Source organism: Halichoerus grypus, chromosome 3 (assembly GCF_964656455.1).
Source record: "Halichoerus grypus chromosome 3, mHalGry1.hap1.1, whole genome shotgun sequence".
NCBI classification, from domain to species: Eukaryota; Metazoa; Chordata; class Mammalia; order Carnivora; family Phocidae; genus Halichoerus; species Halichoerus grypus.
The window spans coordinates 63,141,471-63,163,967 of NC_135714.1; positions in this window are offsets into that span (position 1 = coordinate 63,141,471).

The window sequence follows — 22,497 nt, forward strand, 5'->3', positions numbered from 1 at the left end:
CCCTTTTGTATTTTCCCAGTTTTATGGTTCTCTTGATTTTTAATATGATGTGTTTGCTGGAGAATACTTTCATTTTTATGTAGTTGAACCAAGATATGTCTTTCTTTGTTTTCCTCTACTCTGTTACACTTGGAATTTTTTTCCCATGGAGAGTTAAATATTAGCCTATATTTCTTCTATATGGATATTTTGATTTTTTTATTAATTAAAATCACCTAAAATTTAATTTTACCTATTACATGAAATGATACCTCACTATGTTTTCCCACCTTGCTTATATCTAATTGCAAAACCATTGCTTAACAATTGCTCACTGTTTGTATTGCCACATTTCCCACATGCACAGAATACTTCTCAGCCATTGTTTTATTTCATTGATTTATTTGTCCATTCCTTTGTCAGTATCACATTAACTTAATTGTTATTGTGACTTCATGGTTTTACACTTGGTGAGCTTATTAAATCTTCAGTTCCTTTTCAATAGTTTTTAAGTTTGGTCTTTAACACAATTTTGTCATTTTCTTGAAAAAATACATAAATCCCATTGGCATTTTGACCAAGAATACATTAATTGCATAGATCACTTTGAGTAGCATTAACAACTTTGTAGTCTTAGTTTCCTGTTTAAGAAAGTATTAACTATCTTCTATACTTCTCTGTCTTCACATAAGTTCTACACGTTTCCTGATAACATTATTCTAATGTTTTTTCTTTCCCTATAATACCACATGCATTTTTACTAATGCAATGTCATAATATAGTTTCTTATTTTTATAAGTTACTATTCTAAAAATAAAAATAATTTGACTGATGTTAATACATGTCAATTATTAGAATCACTATTGAAAAATATATTATTTAGAATAGAATTTATTTAGAATAGCATTTTTAAAAAAACATTTATTTATTTATTTATTTTAGAGAGAGTGTGAGCTAGGGGAGGAGCAGAGTGGGAGGAGAAAAGGGGGAAGGAGATGGAGGAGGAAAGAATCTCAAGCAGACTCTGCTGAGTGCAGGGCCAGATGTGGGACTCTACCTCATGACCATGAGATCATGACCTGAACCAAAACCAAGAGTTGGATGCTTAACTGACTGAGCCACCCAAGCACCTCTAGAATAGTATTTTTAACTATTATCAGTCATTTTATATAAAATTAACTCATCCTAAAAATATTCTGGAGCCCAAAATCTATTGACATTGAGCCCAAAAGCTGGATTTAACATGGTGGGCCCTCATAACTACTTGATGCTTTACCTTTCTCAGTAACTTCTATTTGGCCCTTTGTCTTCTTCTATTTCCCACTATTCCTGCTCAGAGAAAAGGCTTCAACATATCTTTTTCAGGTGAGGAAATAGCAAGACAAATGACTTTACCCCTAGCTACAGGAATATTCTTGGAGAGAAACAGGTAAGAATTCTTTTTTTTTCATTTTAGCTCACTGATTAAGCAATGAATCGAGACACCATTGTTTCCTTTAAAAACATCTTGGTAGACATGAAACTAACACATTGAAACATGAATGCATTGTATCTTCTTTTATCTTCTTGCATCATTCTGATGAATCTTGCATCTTAAATATCCTTTATAAAATGATCCATGTTGACACAAGACACATAGTTAGGAAAATAACGATGTGAGACAGTATGAGACCCATGTGCTCACCTTCAATTAAAGCTGTAGACCATATTTATGTGTGGTATTTTTAATATATAAGCATGGGTATCCAGAATTCTAATCCAACTATAATGCTATCCCCTAGGAAGACCAGGCCTAAAGAACTCATCTGTCCTGAATGTAAGGCCCAACAAGTGTGTAGGCATAAAGTAATTTCTATTACAGTTTGTGGAATCACTTTATTTATTTATAATTATATATCATTTATGTTGGTTGCCACTTAAAAAAAAATACAGACCTCCACTGGGAAAGAGGAACTGATAGGTTGGAAAAGGAAAGTGGAAAAAACTCTGAAATGTTTTAACAGGGTAGATATATTAATCTAGGGAGAAGTTTAAAATAAGAAATAAGGGTTCAAATTTTAATATTTCCCTCTAAGGCTACTCCACACAATTTATTTGGATATCTAACCCTATACTTCATGCTGTAGTCTTAACTTATATAGAAAGTTTTGGTGTATTCAAAGAATGAGGGTTTTATAAGTAATATAAAGAATTGTCAATAAAATGGTTTTTAAAACTCTGATGGTGATGGTGTGATTGACAGGCGCACAGGCCCTGTCCATGTCTCTTGGAATCCCTCTTATTTGAAGAGCTGTTTCTTCAGAATTGTCTCATTATCAGAATTGTCTTACAGTAATTCTTGAGGTGTTTGTGTATCTAAAGCTGCGCATATGCTTCCGCTACTAATAAGAAAGTTAAAATCTCTATTAAAAAATCATATTTAAAAAAAACAACAAAAAACTTATTTTTAGTGATTAGGTGGTTTATGGTTCTGGATTAGAATGGAAGAGTGAGATGTTGCAATTTTCCATCCCTACTCAAATCCCTAAAAATGGCAGTTATAAACAAAAAGTAAATGAAACAATATGCTACTTGACTTTAACTGAATGTTACCAATATTATAAAAAATTTCGATAAAGAAATATTATATGTTTCCTTTATTTTATTTTTTTCACCCATTTAACCCATCCCCCCACTCACCTTTCCTCCAGTAACCCTCAGTTTGTTCTCTATAGTTGAGTCTGTCTCCTGGTTTGCCTCTCTTTTTTCTTTTTTTCCTCTATGTTCATCTGTTTTATTTCTTAAATTCCACATATGAGTGAAATCATATGGTATTTGTCTTTTTCTGACTTATTTCACTTAGCACAATACACTAGCTCCAACCACATCATTGCAAATGGCAAGATTTCATTCTTTTTGATGGCTGAGTAATATTCCATTGTATGTATATACCACCTCTTCTTTATCCATTCATCAGTTGATGGGCTTTTTCAATAATTTGGCTATTGTAGATAATGCTGCTATAAACATTGGGGAGCATGTATCCCTTTGAATCAGTATTTTTCTATCCTTTGGGTAAATACCTAGTCGTGTAATTGCTGGGTTGTAGGGTAGTTCTATTTTTAACTTTTTGAGGAACCTCCATAGTGTTTTCCACAGTGGTTCCACCAGTTTGCATTCCTACCAACAGCATGAAAGGTTCCCCTTTCTCCGCATCCTCGCCAACACCTGTTGTTTCCTGTGTTATTAATTTTAGCTATTCTGACAGGTGTGAGGTGGTATCTCATCATGGTTTTGATTTGTATTTCTCTGATGAAGAATGATGAGCATCTTTTTATGTGTCTTAGCCATCTGGATGTCTTCCTTGAAAAAAATGTCTATTCATGTCTTTTGCCTATTTTTTAACTGGATCATTATTTTTTTTTTTTTGCATGTTCAGTTTTATAAGTTCTTTAATATTTTGGATCCTAACCCTTTATTGGCTATGCCATTTGCAAATATCTTTTCCCATTCCATAGGCTGCCTTTTAGTTTTGGTAATTGTTTCCTTCACTGTGCAGAAGCTTTTTATCTTGATGAAGTCCCTATAGTTTATTTTTGCTTTTGTTTCCCTTGCCTCAGGAGACATATTTAGAAAGAAGTTGTTATGGCCCATGTTCAAGAAGTTTCTGCCTGTGTTCTCCTCTAGGATTTTGATGGATTCCTGTCTCACATTTTGAATTGAATGTCTCACCCACTTTGAATTGATTTTTGTGTATGGTGTAAGAAAGTGATCCAGTTTCATTCTTCTGCATGTTGCTGTCCAGTTTTCCCAGCACTGTTTGTTGAAGAAACTGTCTTTTTTCCATTGGATATTCTTTTCTTTCCTGTTTTGTCGAAGATTAGTTGACCATATGGTTGTGGGTCCATTTCTGGATTTTCTATTCTGTCCCATTGATCTATGTGTCTGTTTTTGTGCCAGTACCATACTGTCTTGATGACTACAGCTTTGTAATATAACTTGAAGTCTGGACTTGTGATGCCTCCAGCTTTGCTTTTCTTTTTCAAGGTTGCTTTGGTTATTCAGGGTCTTTTGTGGTTCCATACAAATTTAGGATTGTTTGTTCTACCTCTGTGAAAAATGCTGGTAGTATTTCAATAGGGATTGCATTAAATGTGTAGATTGCTTTGGGTAGTATAGACATTTAAAATATTTATTCTTCCAATCAATGAATATGGAATGGTTTTCCATTTCTTTGTGTCATCTTCAATTTCTTTCATCAATGTTTTATAATTTTCAAAATATAGATCTTTTCTTTCTTTGGTTAGGTTTGTTCCTAGTTATCTTATGGTTTTTGGTGCAACTGTAAATGGGATTGATTCCTCAATTTCTCTTTCTGCTGCTTCATTATTGGTTATAGAAATGCAACTGATTTCTGTACAATTGATTTTGTAATTCTGCAACTTTATTGAATTTGTGTGTCAATTCTAGAAATTTTTTGCTGGAGTCTTTTGGATTTACTATAATGGAGTATCATGTCATCTGCAAATAGTGAAAGTTTGACTTCTTCCCTGCCATTTGGATGCCTTTTATTTCTTTTTATTGTCTGATTGCTGAGGCTAGGACTTCAAGTACTATATAAGTAACAGTAGTGAAAGTGGAAATCCCTGTCTTGACTGTAGAGTAAAAGCTCTGTTTTCCCCCATTGAGGATGATATTAGCTGTGGGTTTTTGTATATGGCCTTTATTATGTTGAGGTATGTTCCCTCTGTCCCTACTTTATTGAGGGTTTTTATCATGAATGGATGTTGTACTTTGTCAAATGCATCTATTGAGAGGATTGTATGGTTCTTATACTTGCTTTTATTAATGCGGTGTATCATGTTGATTGATTTGTGAATATTGAACCACCCTTGAAGCCCAGGAATAAGTCCCAGTTGATCATGGTGAATGATTCTTTTAATGTACTGTTGGATTCAGTTTGCTAGTATTTTAGTGAGAATTTTTGCATCCATGTTCATCAGGGATATTGGCCTGTAGTTTTCTTTTTTAGTGGAGTCTTTGTCTGGTTTTGGAATCAGGGTAATGCTGGCTTCATAGAATGAGTTTGGAAGTTTTCCTCGCATTTCTATTTTTTGGGATAGTTTGAGAAGAGTAGGTATCAACTCTTTTTAAATGTTTGGTAGAATTCCCCTGTGAAGCTAAATGTTTCCTTTAAAGTTCATTTTATCTGACTTCTGAATTTTGTGTTTTTTCCCCCTCTATTTACTTGGAACTGAAGAATATACTTTATTGAGCTCAAAGTTTCATTGAACATGATTTTCTTATGGCCTATTAACATCCAAACATAAAACTGTTGACAGTTGTATATTTTTGGAGGAACTTTCACATATGTTTTGTCTAATACTTCAGTAATCATATATAAACATTAGTGATGATAAGTCACTAATACAGTCACAGCTCCTGGATCTTTCTCCATCTCTTCTTTCTCCCTGTTATCCCACTGTTTTCCTTAGCATGGTCACTATTTCCCAGATGCAAATGGTAAATATAACACTGGAAACTTTTCAAAGTTTGCTGCAATTCTAATTACAGAACATTTACAGAAAATGGATCTGTATTGATTGTTCAGTTAAGCTTGTTTTAAACTTTTTTTTTTTTTGGGTGTTTAATTTTAGAGTGGTATTATTTTCTGCAGATATTTTAAATTAATGTAGTCTGGTAATTCAATGCAACTATACTAATGGGAATTCAACCCCATGAACATAGAGGAGAGATATTAAGAGTAAATTTGAAGAATATTGCTCTTAGAGTGGATCATAATAAGTAAGAGAGGGGAATTCAAGCAGTGGCACATTGTATTTCCATGATAACTACATGTGTATTTATAAAGAGTTAAGCAATAACAAAATTTAGGTCATTGATAAGTTTCAGTGATGTTTTATGATTTCTTCTTTCCACTATTAGGCTGGAATGAATTTTGAACCACTAGTGGTGTAGCTAAAGATGTCATAGCTTGAAGTCCTTTGATTAAGAAGTGCTTATTGCAGAGAAATATTCTGTCTGACAAGAAGCATTTGTTTGGCCATTTCCCTTCTCAGTTCTTTTCCCTGTGTGTTAATACAACCTCTCCCCTGTTCCCTCCCTCACTTATGTCTTCTTATTTTTTACATAAATGCTGGAAGACCCTTCTGCCTGTAACAGAGGCAAACTGGGCAGGCAGTCAGCTCCAGAGGGCCTGGCCGGCTGCATCACCTCTAACCTCCCTCATCTGCTTATCTGTGAACTTTGGATAGGGTTCTGCTGCATCACACTGAGTTCTGTTAACTGTCGTCCCATAAGAGCATCCACTGAGGAAACCAAGCTGAGAAAGGCACTTATTGTATAGCACAAATTAATGTACCACCTCTCTGCTCTTGGCAATGATACTTTAAATGGCAGATGGTCTCTACCAAAGTATCATCATCAGATTACTGGGAAAATCTTTTATTAACATGAAGACAGTACATATAAGATTTAAATATTTTTGTCATTTATGAATCTCTATGGTGGGGAGGAGTCAAGTGATTAACTCTATGAAAGTTTCATTTAATCCCATGTATCTGATTAAGGGAAATAAGTGTAGCTATAACTTTTTTTTTTAAAGATGAAATTATGATTTCTAAAGCATTGGATTAGTCTGAGTTATGCATTGTATGCATAATTACGAGCAGGAAGTATAGTTTAGAATTGTAATTTGTCTGCCAACTTTCTGCTTCTCAGCTCATTCCCGTATCACTTTAAATTTCCTGAAGTATGGGAAAATCTTTCCTCAGAAGATGTTAGAATCAGATTTGCCGGAAGGACAAGAAGGGATGTGGACCTTGAAGGTAAATTTGGTTGTAGCAGGAGAGGAGAAAAAAAGAACAGAAAATAAGCAAACCTATAGCTTAACTAGAATTTTGAGGGGCAGTTGGGACCCAAAATTACTTGAAGAGGGTTATATGATTATACTTCCTAAGTTCATTAAAATTTGTGTTTTTTGGCTAATATTGCAGTGTATCTAGAACAGTGAATATGTCTCACAGTTTTCTATCCTCTTAAGGTGCTGTTAGAGTGATAAGTTTAGGGATTTTTTGATAGTTGCAAGGGCTGCAAATCTCCTGCCCAACATGCGGGTCTTGTGATAAGGAAGAGTGACTCTCTCCTATCTGTACTTGGTGCTTCTAAAGTATTTACATCAGAGTGTTACAGAGTTAGAGAGACAGCTTCATTTGGCAAATATCCTCAGTTCTCAACAACTTCAACCATAGCACTAGAGGACAAATTCACAATTTTCACAGTTACATAATTAAAAAAATATATAACCTTTTCTTATTCTAGGGAAGTGAGGTTGTTAATCATAAAGAACTTAAGATCTTTTAATATTTTGGTATAGCTAAAAGTATACTGTGACCAAATACCTTTTAATATTAATACTCATGAAGAAAAACTGTGTAGGGTAGGATAATTTTGAAGATAAAAAATTGTCATGGGGATTTATACATTTGTTAAAATAGAATTATGAAGCATAGTACCTGAGTACACTGCATCCTAATGACTCAATTATTTCATTTGTTACTCTGTCCTGCTTTTAGTTACATTCAGAGAACTAAACTGAGCTATGCTCTGACAGGCATTTTACTCTCACTAAAGAAAGACATGAATCCAACTGATCTGCTCTATAGTACAGGGGTGATTTTAAACATAGAATTCCACTCTCTAGTTATATTTTATTTGTATAATTAGATAGTTTTGATGATTTGCTCCAGTTCTTCATTCTGCTATTTTATATAATTGCTGGATGGCGACGATTATATAATGTATAATAGTGAGAATAATGACACTAAATCTGGTATGTTCCTGAGAATTCTCTTTTTCCATCAAGGGGGAAGGGGGACCATATTTCCTGACAATTATGACAGTATGAATGACCAAGTAGTGAAGATGACTCTCCTACATTTACCCATATTGTAAAGTCATAATTAAGGTTGGTTATAAATTTGTCAATGGCACATTATCAAATTGAAAATCCATTTGCTTTTAATCTAAACATTGGAAGTAGACAGGTGCCATTCCTCCAAGATGTAGTCCCTGGGACTTTCTATAATTTATTTTTAAGGTGTCCTGTGTTTCTGGATTACCTCCTCCCAAATCTCTTTAACTTTCTGATAGAAATAGTGAACAATAGAAGTATCTTCTAGAATTAGATCATGTGGTCTTGAGATATTGTGTATCGTCAGTGAAAACATAGTAAAAATACTAAATTCTTTTTTTTTTTAAAGATTTTATTTATTTATTTGACAGAGAAAGACACAGCGAGAGAGGGAACACAAGCAGGGGGAGCAGGAGAGGGAGAAGAAGGCTTCCGGCTGAGCAGGGAGTCTGATGTGGGGCTCGATCCCAGGACCCTGGGATCATGACCTGAACTGAAGGCAGACGCCTAATGACTGAGCCACCCAGGGGCCCCCAAAATACTAAATTCTTTACAAATAATTCAATATACAGTTTCCTTTTTAAAATGTTTATTTTAAATTATGAAATATTTAAAAAGTGTTCCCCAGATGTTTTGAGAGCATCTATAAGCACACAACCTTGATGAAACAAATATCAATATTTTACTATAACTACTACAGATTCCTATTTATTTTTATTCAAATATAATTAACAGTGTTATATTAGTTTCAGGTGTACAACATAATGATTCAACAATTGCATACATTTCTCAATGTTTCACCAAGATAAATGTACTCTTAATCCCCCCTTTTTTATAAAGATTTTTTTTTATTAGAGAGAGAGAGAGAGAGCACAAGCAGAGGGAACGGCAGAGGGAGAGGGAGAAGGCTTCCGGCTGAGCAGGGAGTCTGATGCGGGGCTCGATCCCAGGACCCCAGGATCATGACCTGAACCGAAGGCAGATACTTAACCATCTGAGTCACCCAGGTGCCCCTCTTAATCCCCTTTTTAAAGCCACCCTCTCCATGTGACCTGGGATTCCTCACAACATAGCTACCTCAGCGTTGTTAGACTTCATATATCATGACTAGGCTCCAAAAGTGAGTGTCCAGGCAGAATCCAGTTAAAGCTGTATCACCCTTTTTTAAAAAATTTTTTATTGTTATGTTAATCACCATACATTACATCATTAGTTTTTGATGTAGTGTTCCATGATTCATTGTTTGTGCATAACACCCAGTGCCCCATGCAGAACGTGCCCTCTTTAATACCCATCACCAGGCTAACCCATCCTCCCACCCCCCTCCCCTCTAGAACCCTCAGTTTGTTTTTCAGAGTCCATCGTCTCTCATGGTTCGTCTCCCCCTCCGATTTCCCCCCCTTTGTTCTTCCCCTCCTACTATCTTCTTCTTCTTTTTTTTTTCTTAACATATATTGCATTATTTGTTTCAGAGGTACAGGTCTGTGATTCAACAGTCTTGCACAATTCACAGCGCTCACCACAGCACATACCCTCCCCAATGTCTATCACCCAGCCACCCCATCCCTCCCACCCCCTACCACTCCAGCAACCCTCAGTTTGTTTCCTGAGATTAAGAATTCCTCATATCAGTGAGGTCGTATGATACATGTCTTTCTCTGATTGACTTATTTCGCTCAGCATAACACCGTCCAGTCCCATCCATTTTGTCCTACTTTCAGAAGTCACACAACTTCATTCTGTTGGTTACAAGTGAGTCACAAGCCTTCCCAGTATCAAGAGACCACATCTCTCTATAAGAAGACATTGTTCCCTTTGGCCAAAGATTAATTGCACTCTTTTCATATGCAAAATACATTCAACTGCTCTCCCAAGACTCCCAAAACCTCTCATCTCGTTATAGCATCAGGTTTAGGCTTAGGATGAGGATTGCATCACCTAAATCAAGTTCAGGTGTGGTTAAGATTTTTCAAGTGTTGTTCCTTTGGTACAGCTCCTTTACTGAAGCCCCTCTTGATCCAAAGACGTGTGAACTAAAGAGACAAAAGTATCTGCCATCCATACATCCAACATACAGTGGTTACAGAAGTATAAGATGATTGTAATACTCTTGTTCAAAAAGGTATGATGCACATAGCAATCTTGGTCCAGAGCAATTGTGAAATTTATGTAAGCACATTTTCCAGTTTCTGGACTAGGGCTCAGTCCTACTCTCTGTGAGGTTTTTTTTCTGCAGTTATTGGCCCCATATTCTAAGTCATCCTTTTTCTATAATCAATGGTCTGTGATTACAACTTGGATATCCTTCTTAACCTGCTTTCTGCAGAAAAAGTCTAGGAGTCCAAAGCCTTCTTTGCATTTTGTACTGTTTGTATTCACATAGTTGAATTTGGTAATATTTGTGCTAATACAATTCTTGTAAAATATTGTGACTCTTACTGGATATTCATTTGATTTTTTTCCCCTAAGGACTAGCTTTGGAATACATTACCCATTCTACTGCTTTTGTTTTCTAATTCATTAATTTATGCTTTTATCTTTATTAAGTCCCTTATTTGCTTTCCCTAGGTTTATTTTATAGTTCTTTTTCTTTTTTTAACCTAAGTACTTTAGGATATATATTTTCCTTGGATCATTGGTTTAGCTGTAGTCTTTATATTGCCTATTCATATACATGCTGCAATTTTTGGTTTGTATTTCCTCTTTGATGTATTATTTGCATAGGGTACACTTATTTTTTTAACTTTTCTTTTTTGAAATTTCCAGAAATAGAAGTTTTCCTAATTTTGTAATTGTCAATTGTTAACTCCCTAGAAGTCCACCAGAAAACCCAAAGTTTGTATGACCCACTGCAGTAAGAGAGAACACCACCTTGATTTAACCTTTGTACTGTATTAGAAGGGGGAGATCACATCTGTATAGGTTTTCAGTTCTGGGCTCTAGTGGTATAATAAGGTAGGTATTTCAAGGTGGGGAAATGATTGGAATTGGTCAAAGTTCAGAACATAATGGTTTAATATTGGTGGGTACAATGAAGTGAGAGTCATGAAGAGAGTCTTGGTAAGTAAACTATTGTTTGGTAGGTAAGATATTTGCCTATATAAGTATTCTGTTGTAATGATACACAAGTTATTTGCCCAGATGAGTTAACTAGTTTCCTAGACAAATTGGTTTGCTAGGATTTCTGAATTACTAGAATTACTGAAGCAAAAAGTAAAGTAATTTTTTGATTTAGAACTTTATCTTGCTGGTCAATAATTTCCTGATACAAATAGTGAAGTCATGTCAACATAGGTGGCCTCTGTTTCAGATTTGATAATTAAGATATGTGGAAATAGGTGGTCTCAGTTTTTATTATTGACATCTAATTTTATCACATTTTTTTCAGAAAATATCATCTATGTTATTTCCATATTGTTGGCATTTAACCTACCATTGTCTGTTTTTTTTTCTGTCTACATGACATTTCTTAGATATTTCATCTATTATTTCAAATTCTATTTATATTTGGACTACACTGCAACAATCTCCGAAGTGTGTCTTTTACTTAATTTACTTACTCGTTCACTGGCAATCATTTATTAAGTGCTTACTAGGGTCATTTTACTACTGATTGAATTATGAACTTGTATCTCCAGTTAGACATTTGTATTCTAACTGGATTTTTAAAATGGATTCTTTTCCTAAGTTAGCTTTTTTTAAGTTAATGGTACTACTATATCACTCAGATTCAAACACTTAAGTTATCTTTGATTCATCTTTGTTCCTCTTCATTATTAAAAATATTAATTATTCCTTCCAAATACCAGTTTACTCTCTTCAGTTCTAGTGCCACAATCCTTGATCAGCATTTATTATCTTGTACCTAGACTTTCCATAATAGTCTTCTAATTGAGCCACTTGACTCTATAGACTTTTTAGTCTCCCTAACTTGATGATTTACACCAGAGTCCATATTCATCAGCCTTTTCATTGTCTACAAGATAAAAGGTCAAGATAGTTTGGCTTTGGTTCCTTTTCAAATGTCAGTCTCCTACATAAAGTCACTATTTCATATTAATGGGTCTGTTCACCAGCTCTCAAATAATCTGAGTCTTTCCAATCTTCTTTGCTCATCCTTAGGGGAATGCAGTAAAAGCTGGCTACTAATGATAACTTGAAAAATTATAAATAGAGCTACCCTATGACCCAGTAATTGCACTACTGGATATTTACCCCAAAGACACAGATGTAGCGAAAAGAAGGGCCATATGCACCCCAATGTTCATAGCAGCAATGTCTGCAATAGCCAAACTGTGGAAGGAGCTGAGATGCCCTTCAACAGATGAATGGATAAAGAAGATGTGGTCCATATATACAATGCATTATTACTCAGCCCTCAGAAAGGATGAATACCCAACTTTTACATCAACATGGATGGGACTGGAGGAGATTATGCTAAGTGAAATAAGTCAAGCAGAGAAAATCAATTATCATATGGTTTCACTTATTTGTGGAACATAAGGAATAGTATGGAGGACACTAGGAGAAGGAAGGGAAAAATGAAGGGGGTAAAATCAGAGGGGGAGACGAACCATGAGAGATTATGAACTCTGAGAAACAAACTGAGGGTTTTAGAGGGGAGGGAGTGGGGGGTTGCATTAGCCCGGTGATGGGTATTAAGGAGGGCATGTACTGCATGGAGCACTGGGTGTTATACAAAAACAATGAATCATGGATCATTACATCAAAAACTAATGATGTATCATATGGTGACTAACATAACATAATGAAATAAAATTTAAAAAAAAAGAAAACCATCCTTTCATACTCTTCTTTGAATTATATTTATAATTTGGTTATAACCTAATATTGTTTTATTTGTTGCATAAATTGTTATGCAATGGCTGGTGGGAGCTCATGTTCCTCTTTGATATATCCCCATCAATATTTGTGTGTGTGTGGTGCATGTGCATGCACATGCACACTTCCTTACTTTCTGGTACTAAAAGATGCTTCATCTTATCTTGTATATTCCCTGCCCCAGTCACAGAATCAGCATTTCTTTAAGGAGTCATGGTTTATGTTATTGGAGAATAGTATTAGAATCAAGGTCTGGGTGCAAGGTGTGCTTGTTGCTACTGGGATGTCATTTCTTTTATGTCCTTTGAGTGGATAGAACAAAGAAATTTGTAGCTATAAATACTTATATATGTAACCATCTGTATACATATTAAACTAAATGTGAGTTCTTTTGTCTCCAATAGTAATCTATGACACATGAATCATTATTGGCTTTTCTGTATTCTTATCTATATATTTCCATTCCAACAGTTAGAAACCTGCCTCCTATCATCAGCCATCCATTTAATTAAATATTTAATTCTAGTATACATGTATAGCAGTTTCAGAATTTTTTTTTAAAGATTTTATTTATTTATGTGACAGAGAGACAGGGAGAGAGGGAATACAAGCAGGGGGAGTGTGAGAGGGAGAAGCAGGCTTCCTGCTTAGCAGGGAGGCCAACGTGGGGCTCAATCCCAGGACCTTGGGATCATGACCTGAGCCAAAGGCAGACACTTAAGGACTGAGCCACCCAGGTGACCCATCAGTTTCAGAACCCCATATGTGTGTGAAACAACTTTATCAATTAGACTACAGTGATTTTGTGGTTTCTTTTGCCTTTAGTTGTACAGACTCTATTAACTTCCACAGCTACTTAGGGGTCAGTATCTTTTCTGCTAACCCCTTCAGAGAGGTTGTTTCATACACTTGTAATACCGTTAGATTCTCCTGTCATTCCTTCTTGGAATCTCCTGACCTCTGATTTTTTCCAAAATTTGCATAACTTAAGCATCACTCTTTGTGCTGTCAAGTTCAATGGATTTTGACAAGCGGTCATGTATCCACCATTGCAGAATCATACAGAATAGTTTCACTGCCCTAAGATATCCCTTGTGCTTTATCTCTTCAACCCACTTTCCTTCCCTGAACCCCCTGCAAATATTGGTCTTTTTATTGTCTCTATAGTTTTTCATTTTCTGTAATGTCATATAATTATAATTGGAGTCACAAGTATATAGCTTTTTCAGATTGACTTCTTTCACTTAGCAATATGCTCTTTTTTTTTTTTTTTAAGATTTTATTTATTTATTTGACACAGAGAGATAGCAAGAGCAGGAACACAAACAGGGGGATTGGGAGAGGGAGAAGCAGGCTTCCCGCTGAGCAGGGAGCCCGATGTGGGGCTTGATCCCAGGACCGTGGGATCATGACCTGAGCCGAAGGCAGACGCTTAATGACTGAGCCACCCAGGAGCCCAGCAATATGTTTTTAAAATTCATTTATATCTTTTTGTTACTTGATAGCTCATTTCTTTTTATTACTGAATAATTTTGAGTCGTTAGGATGTGCCACAGTTGTTTATCCATTCACCTACTGAAGGATATCTTAGTTGTTTCTAGTATTTGGCAGGGTTTTGTATGAGATAAAATTTCAAACCAGATGGGTAAATATGTAGGAGTGAGTGTTGGGTTTTGTGGTAAGACTGTGTTTAGCCATGTAAGAAACCGTCAAATTGTCTTCTAAAGTGGCTGCATGTACTTCACATTTTTTTAGAAAATAAATTCTTTCAACAGTTTTTCCAAATTACCTTTGTGACAGAATAAGTCATAGAATTATTATGGTATAGTGGTTAATTGCACAGCCTCTGGAACTACAATGTATGCATTCAAGTCTTGATTCTACCATTGATTAAGTGTGACTAATCATATTTTCTTCCTTATAAACTGAGAATTATCTCCTAGGTGTTGTTAGGATTAGTTAGATAACATGAGTTTGGCAAGAGTAAGATGTTAATTGTTGTCTTTTTTCTTTCAATGCTTTGCTTTAGATTTATTGGAAGCACTTCTGGACTCTTCCTCATTTCCTTCCTCCCTAACCACTCAGGAGGACAATTAGGTCTTTATTCCTAAAGTTGAGCTCCTCCTTATAGGTGGTAGCAGAAAAGGCAAAATGCCTTTTTGTTTCAGAGCCATTAAGGGAATTAAATGGATTGTTCAGAGTGGAATCCATTCTAGAGGAGGTTGAGGGGAGAGTGGCCTAAATTCAGAATGGTGTCAGACCTGAGGGCAGGCCCACTACTGACTGACCTATACGGTGTCTGTGTAAATTAGAAAAAGACTCACCTTCTGAGAAAATGTAGCCTAGAGCCAAGACATGATGCTTAGCCAGAGGAGCAGAGCTGGATTTCAGCTCTTCCACACACCTCCTAAGCTGGGTTCTTTTGTGCAGTTCACACACTACACAACTTAAGTGTTGGCTCTGCCTGGGGGATGGGAGAGAGGATTGTGGGTTCCATGTAGGGTAAGCACATGGACCAAGTCCATTGGAGTGCAGCATCTCAGAAGTTCTTAGACATCCATCCCAGGGAATTCTGTAAAATAACAAGAAAGAGTGAGTCACTAAGCACTGGGCTTTGGGAATAATTATGCTACCATCAAAAGCTATCAGTCAACATAAGGATCACATGTTGTCCTAGCAAAAAAACTAAGCCCATGAGAAACATGGCAGACAGAATCACAGGGGGAACAGATAGTGGAAAACCAATGTCTGAACAAGCATTGAGTCACCATGTACGGAAAAGGTAAAAGGTAAAGTTGGTTGTAGACTGAGAGACTTCTGTGATACATGTAAGTCTTAAGACTTTCCTAAAAAAAAAAAAAGGTCCCCCCAAGGAGTGATTGATTGGAATTCCTGAAGGCATTAGCGGGTAAAAGTATATGATTTGGGAAACAAAAATAAATGGGAAGTTTCTAAAATAAAAATAAATGAGAATATTTATAAATAAAATATAGATGTACATATTTTAAGCAGGCTGTAGAAATCAAATTGTACAGACAAGTTGAGTTCTATTTGAATTCTCATTTGATGTCCTCCAAAGTATTATTATTTCTAAGTTACTAGAATTCTTCCTTTAGGCTTCTTGTTCAGTGGGAAGTGTAATGCAAATATTTTCAGATGATTCACCTCCCTTTATGAGTGATTTCTTAATATTTTGACTTTCTGGTTGGGAGTCTGTCAAAACAAGGGGTGTCTCACGGATTGTCAGAAGATGAAGAGGGTACACATCGAACATAGGGTATTTTTTCTATAAAATAATCAGACACCCAACTTTAGCTGAAAGTGTCAGGAATCCTATTATTCCCATAACCTATTTTTAGTTCTTTTATTAGCTTTTTTTTTTAATTTTTAAATTATTTTTAAATTTTTATTGTTATGTTAATCACTATACATTACATCATTAGTTTTTGATGTAGTGTTCCATGATTCATTGTTTATTTATAACACCCAGTGCTCCATGCAGAATGTGCCCTCTTTAATACCCATCACTAGGCTAACCCATCCGCCTACCCCCTCCCCTCTAGAACCCTCAGTTTGTTTTTCAGAGTCCATCGTTTCTCATGGTTCGTCTCCCCCTCTGATTTCTCCCCCTTCATTCTTCCCCCCCTGCTATCTTCTTCTTTTTTTTTTTTAACATATATTGTATTATTTGTTTCAGAGGTACAGATCTGTGATTCAACAGGCTTGCACAGTTCACAGCGCTCACCATAGCACATACCCTCCCCAGTGTCTATCACCCAGCCACCCCATCCCTCCCACCCCCCACCACTCCAGCAACCCTCAGTTTGTTTCCTGAGATTAAGAATTCCTCATATCAGTGAGGTCATATGATACATGTCTTTCTCTGATTGACTTATTTCGCTCAGCATAACACCCTCCAGTTCCATCCACGTCATTGCAAATGGCAAGATCTCATTCCTTTTGATGGCTGCATAATATTCCATTGTATATATATAAGTGGTCGCTTTTCTGTTCAGAGAGTTGTTGCTGTTCTTTTCTTCGATCTCCTGTTGAGTTCGTAGTTGTTCAGAATGTTTTGATCCCTATCCAGCTGAATTCCTGGGACCAGATGAAATCCAGGTCTCCTACTCCTCCGCCATCTTGCTCCTCCCCTATTATTAGCTTTTTTTTTAATGGGAACTTTTATTTCATTTTAGTCAAAGACACTTAAATTTTTTTAAAATTTTTTATTTTGGTGTATTTATTCCCCATTACACTGTCAGGCCAAACATCTGTTGTTATATTCACAAATTATTGCTCTTTTGGACAGTAGATGTGTAAGAGTCTAGCTTGTTATTGGTACCATATAGCTTTTTGCATAAATATTTAAATATACCCCTTTGGGAAGACATAAATTTGGACCATCTAGGAGCCCTGACATTCTGTGGACAACTCTGTAGCAGGGACATAAAATCTTGTGAAAGCTGTGCAATTTTCTCCTTTTGTTTGATTTACCTCTTTGGGGCAAGAGCATAACCCTCTTTAGTCTACAATCTAGATGTACCATCAAATGATACATAAGCCCTGTAAATTAAATTAAAAATTAGTTTGGTTGCTATGAATTCTCTCATCACTGAAAAATCACATCCTCTTACAGGGAGGTTTTGACATTAGATTTGATTTCTCACCACAATACACAGATTCAGCCCTCTATGTGAAAATGCTGCTTAACACATACCAGCCTTTATATTCATGTTATACACTGAATGTAGCTTGTTATTTATACAACATCTAATGAGCATGTGAAATGTGGGACATTTTCAGATAATCCCGTAATATAAATGTAAAGAGGTAATACTTATTGAGCAGGGACTGATTACCAAACAGTCCTGTTTGGGGAACATTACAGAGAAAACTCTTTGTACACAATTTCAAAACTTAATCATTCAGTGCTGACCAAATTATACTGGAGATTGATTATATTTGTTTGAAAACCCATCTGTTCTTATCAGGTAACACTGTATCTTAATGGATGTGGTTTGAAACAGACTGAGAAGAATGTTTGAAAGTTTCACTTACTATCTTTTATCTGCTCAAAACTTCACTTTAATTCACCCATATGAATCTCAGTTACCCATACAAAACAGGTCTCTTTTCCACAATACTAACAATTCATATAAGTAGATGCTTGTGAACTTTTAGGATAAGTGGGAATTAGCTAGTCTAGGAGGATGCAGAAGTGTATATACAGCTGAAATAACATGTAGGCCCAGAATGAGCAAGAAGAACAGTGTATATTCAAGAAGCACACATTTTATTCTCACTTCAAAAATCTTTTATAAAGGAAATTGGGAGTCAGTTCAAAATAGTGGTAGAGTCCTGGATTAGAAGAAACAATTTTCAGTCCTAATATCATCTACAATTCATTTAGTCAATAATTTTGTAATGAACATATAGTATGTATCACACATTGTACCAAATTCTAGGAACCCCATAGTGAATAAGGAACAGTTAGTCCCAACTCTCAAGAAATCACAATGTAGTAGGGGATATAGACAGAATTCCCACATGACTTGGGGATCTCCATTCTCCTTCTAAGGCTCCTGAGTTACCTGAGAGTCACGTTACCAGCATGCTGTAACACTTGTCTGATTAGGGAGAAAATTCAAATCAATTGTAAGTTAAATCCATTTATCATAAGAGTATGTATAGAAAACATGACATAAACAGAATAAGAACACTCAATCTACCTAATGGAAGGCAGGAATGGATGAAAGAAAATCAAAGAAAGTACAAGAAATGGAAAAAAAATTTAAATGATAGCAGTATTAGATCCCAAAATAATAGAAATTGCAATAAGTATAAATGGGTTAATTTAGCCTATTAAAGTCAGAGGCAATAAGATTTTATTTAAAATAGTCAACAACATTCTCTATGAGTCCCAATTTTAAGCAATATTAAGAGAATGTTGAAAATAAAAGCATGGGAGGGGGTACATAGATCAATTTGAGCAAGGGAGAAGTGGGGTAACAACCTTAAATTTTGACAAAATAGAATTTAAGGCAAAAATATGTGACTAAGAAGCATACTGTATATTTAAGAAAGAATATACTAAGAGGACTAGATATGTATCTATCTATAAAGCCTATAGGCTATGTATATAAATATAAAAATAAAGAGCACATTAACTATAGCTTTGAAATCCACCTTCACTGATTACATCCCATTCCCTACCCCCCAAAAGTAACTACTACTACAAATTTTCTATTTACTATTTCTATATTAGTTTTTTTATTACTTTGTAACAAATTACCACACTTAGTGGCTTAAAACAACCCACATTTATTATCTTATAGTTTGTGTGGGTCAGGGGACAGGCTGGGTCCTCTGCTCAGAGTCTCACAAGTCTGCAATTGAGGAGTCAGTGGACTGCATTCTCAACAGAGGCTCAACTGGAGAAAGATCCACTTCTACCTCCCTCAATTTGTTGGCAGAATTAATTTTCTTGTGGTTATAGGACTGAGTTTCCTGTTTTCTTGCTGACTATTGGCTTGGGGTCATGCAGTTATTGAGTGTTCTTTGCTATGTAGGCTTTGTACATGGGCCTTCTCAGCATGTCAGCTTACTTTGGAGCCAGTGGGAGAATGTTGCACTTCAGCTGCTATTATAGAGTCATATAATGCAATGCAATCACTGGAATGGCATCTCATCACCTTTGCCTTAGTCACAGATTCCATTCATACTGCAGGAGAAGAGCTATACAATGGTGTTATTCATTAGGGGACACCTTAGGGTGTGTCCACACTTTGCACTGACTCACTCTATTTTTTCACCATATATGTATATATCCAAAAATATATATTGTCTAGTTTGTATATGCTTCTGAATTTGAAAGTGGAACCATTCTGTATTATTCTGTAATTTGCTTTTCTACTCACATTTTTTTGATGCACTCATGTTGATGTTTATTACTGTAGTTTGTCATTTTCATTAATATATAGTAGTCCATAATAAGACTGTCACAAAATTGATTTATTATTATACCGTTGAAGAGAGTTTCGTCTATTTCCAGTTTTTGCTAGTATGAACAATATTGCTATGAGTATTCTTGTTCATGTTTTTGCTATAAATGTGTAAGAATTTCTCAAGGATTATAATCCATTCTTCATTAATGACCAGGGTAAGAAGTCTTTTAAAAACATAAATCAACTTGGGGCGCCTGGGTGGCTCAGTCGTTAAGCATCTGCCTTTGGCTCAGGTCATGATCCCAGGGTCCTGGGATTGAGCCCCGCATCGAGCCCTGCATCGGGCTCCCTGCTCAGTGGGGAGCCTGCTTCTCCCTCTCCCGCTCCCCCTGCTTGTGTTCCCTCTCTCACTGTGTCTCTCTCTATCAAATAAATAAATAAATAAAAATCTTAAAAAAAAAACAACATAAATCAACTTAAACCCTTCCAGGTCTAAGTGACATCTCACTGTACTTTGAACAAAATCCAAACTTGTTTATTGTAATTTACAAGGTCTTATATGCTCTGGCCTGTGTCCATGTCTATGACCTCTTCTTGGACTAGTCTTACCCTTGCCCACTATATTCCACAATGGCTTTTTTCTCAAACATGCAAAAGTTTTCATTCTTTCTTGCTCTTGATCTTTTGTACCCTCTTACTAGAATGCTCTTCCTTGTGGCCTTTGAATGTTGACTCCAACTCATCATCCATGACTCATCTCTGAGAGCATCAGAGTGCCCTTCCCTAGTTACCAAATTTGAAGTATCTACCCATTCACTCAATCTCCTATTTTAATTCTTTTCCTAGAATCTATCACTATGATAGTCTTCTTTCATTTACTGATTATCCCTCAATCTGTGTATCTCCCTGTTTTGAATGTAACTCCTTTGAGAGCAGGACTCTTTCTGCTACTTAACTGTATATCCCCAATACCTAGCCAAATGTCTGGCACATATAAACTACTCAAAAATGTCATAGTAAATGAGTGAAATAATAACTGCAGTATCAGAACTTGTGAAAACCAATGGCATAGAGATAAAGGTAAAAATGATTATAAAACAACTTTTCTACAGACTGCAGGTGGGCTCAGAGGATCTGTCTGCCCAGTATTCTTACTCGTTAAGGAATGTTGCCAGAAACCAAAATAAAGTGTTTTCTTTCAGACACTTTCAATTCTGAACTGGGAAGAAATGACATACAGTGCTGGATGACTGCATCTGGGGAAGGGTTGGGAAATACTGTCTTTCCAGTCCTATCATTGGGCTTTTTAGTTGTTGACAGCCTTCCTGGCTCACTAATTAGAACTGTAAAATTTCAGGTGAGTGACAGTAGCTTATACAGTAATTCTGCTTTTTGCAGCTGCAAGTGCTGGGCAGCTAATGCTATAATTGATGGATGCTGCCAGTTGCTGAGATGGATGGAAATTAATACTTAAATTACCATTGTTAGAGGTCATAATCACATTTTCAGTTGCATCCCAAAAGTGGTGTATTTATATTGCCTCTATTAATAAAACTATAATTTGGGGGAATAAAGATGGCCTGTATATGTTGGATGTTGAATATTATAAATATAGATAAAAATATTTACATTAACTTCTAAATTTCAATATGTAATGCATGCAAGTTCTATCCTACCCCCAACTAATAGTTCTTTAAGAAAAATACAAAAATGAAATAGATAAATAGATAAATCCTCAAGAAGAAAATTATTTGTTCCAAAAGGGACTTTGATTTTGTCTTGGAACTCTTAAAAAATTAACATATCTGATTAGTTAAAATCATATATGCTTCACCATGTTTTAAAGGAAATGAAACTCCTGGGAACACATTTTCTATAATAGGGTATAGCCAGCTAATGATTCTATATTGGTAAAATAAAACTTGAACTCTTGAAATGGGATGCTATTGTGGTGGTCAAGGATTTCTGAAATGATAGTACATCACAGTATTAACTTTTAAAAACAATGATTATGTCATATTCACTTTGTTCTAGTGAATACAATTGGGAGTATGAAGGTAGTGTCAGATTCTCTTTTTTCTGGTTCTCTTTATATGTTTCTGACCATTTCTTCTTTTTTATTTATTATTATTTTTTAAGATTTTATTTATTTATTTGACAGAGAGACACAGCGAGAGAAGGAACACAAGCAAGGGGAGTGAGAGAGGGAAAAGCAGGCTTCCCATGGATCAGGGATCCTGATGTGGGGCTCAATCCCAGGACTCTGGGATCATCACCTGAGCCAAAGGCAGACACTTAATGACTGAGCCACCCAGGCACCCCTCTTCTTCTTTTTTAAAAGATATTATTTATTTGAGAGAGAGAGAGAGCAGGAGGAGGAGCAGAAGGAGAGGGACAAACAGGACTCCATCCTGAGCACAGAGCCAGATGTAGGGCTTGATCCCAGGACCCTGAGGTCATGACCTGAGCCAAAATCAAGAGTTGGATGCCCAACTGACTAAGCCACCCAGGTGCCCCTCTGACCATATCTTTTTAGTTTTCTTCATGGGCTTACAATCTTGGGCTTCTCCTTATTTTCACCTACCCAGTAATTCCAGACCAAGGCTACACTTCTGTAAGTTTGATTAAAGTGGTTTGGGTGATACTTGGGCATAAGTATCATTTCAATTGATTCTAATATGCAGTCAGAGTTGAGAACCAGTGTTTTTATACTATCTTATTGGGTAGTTCATTCACTCGCATAATTTGAACTACTGTGCTGATGATTCTCATATGTATATCATCAGCTCTAATCTGAATTTCACTTGAGTATGAAAACAT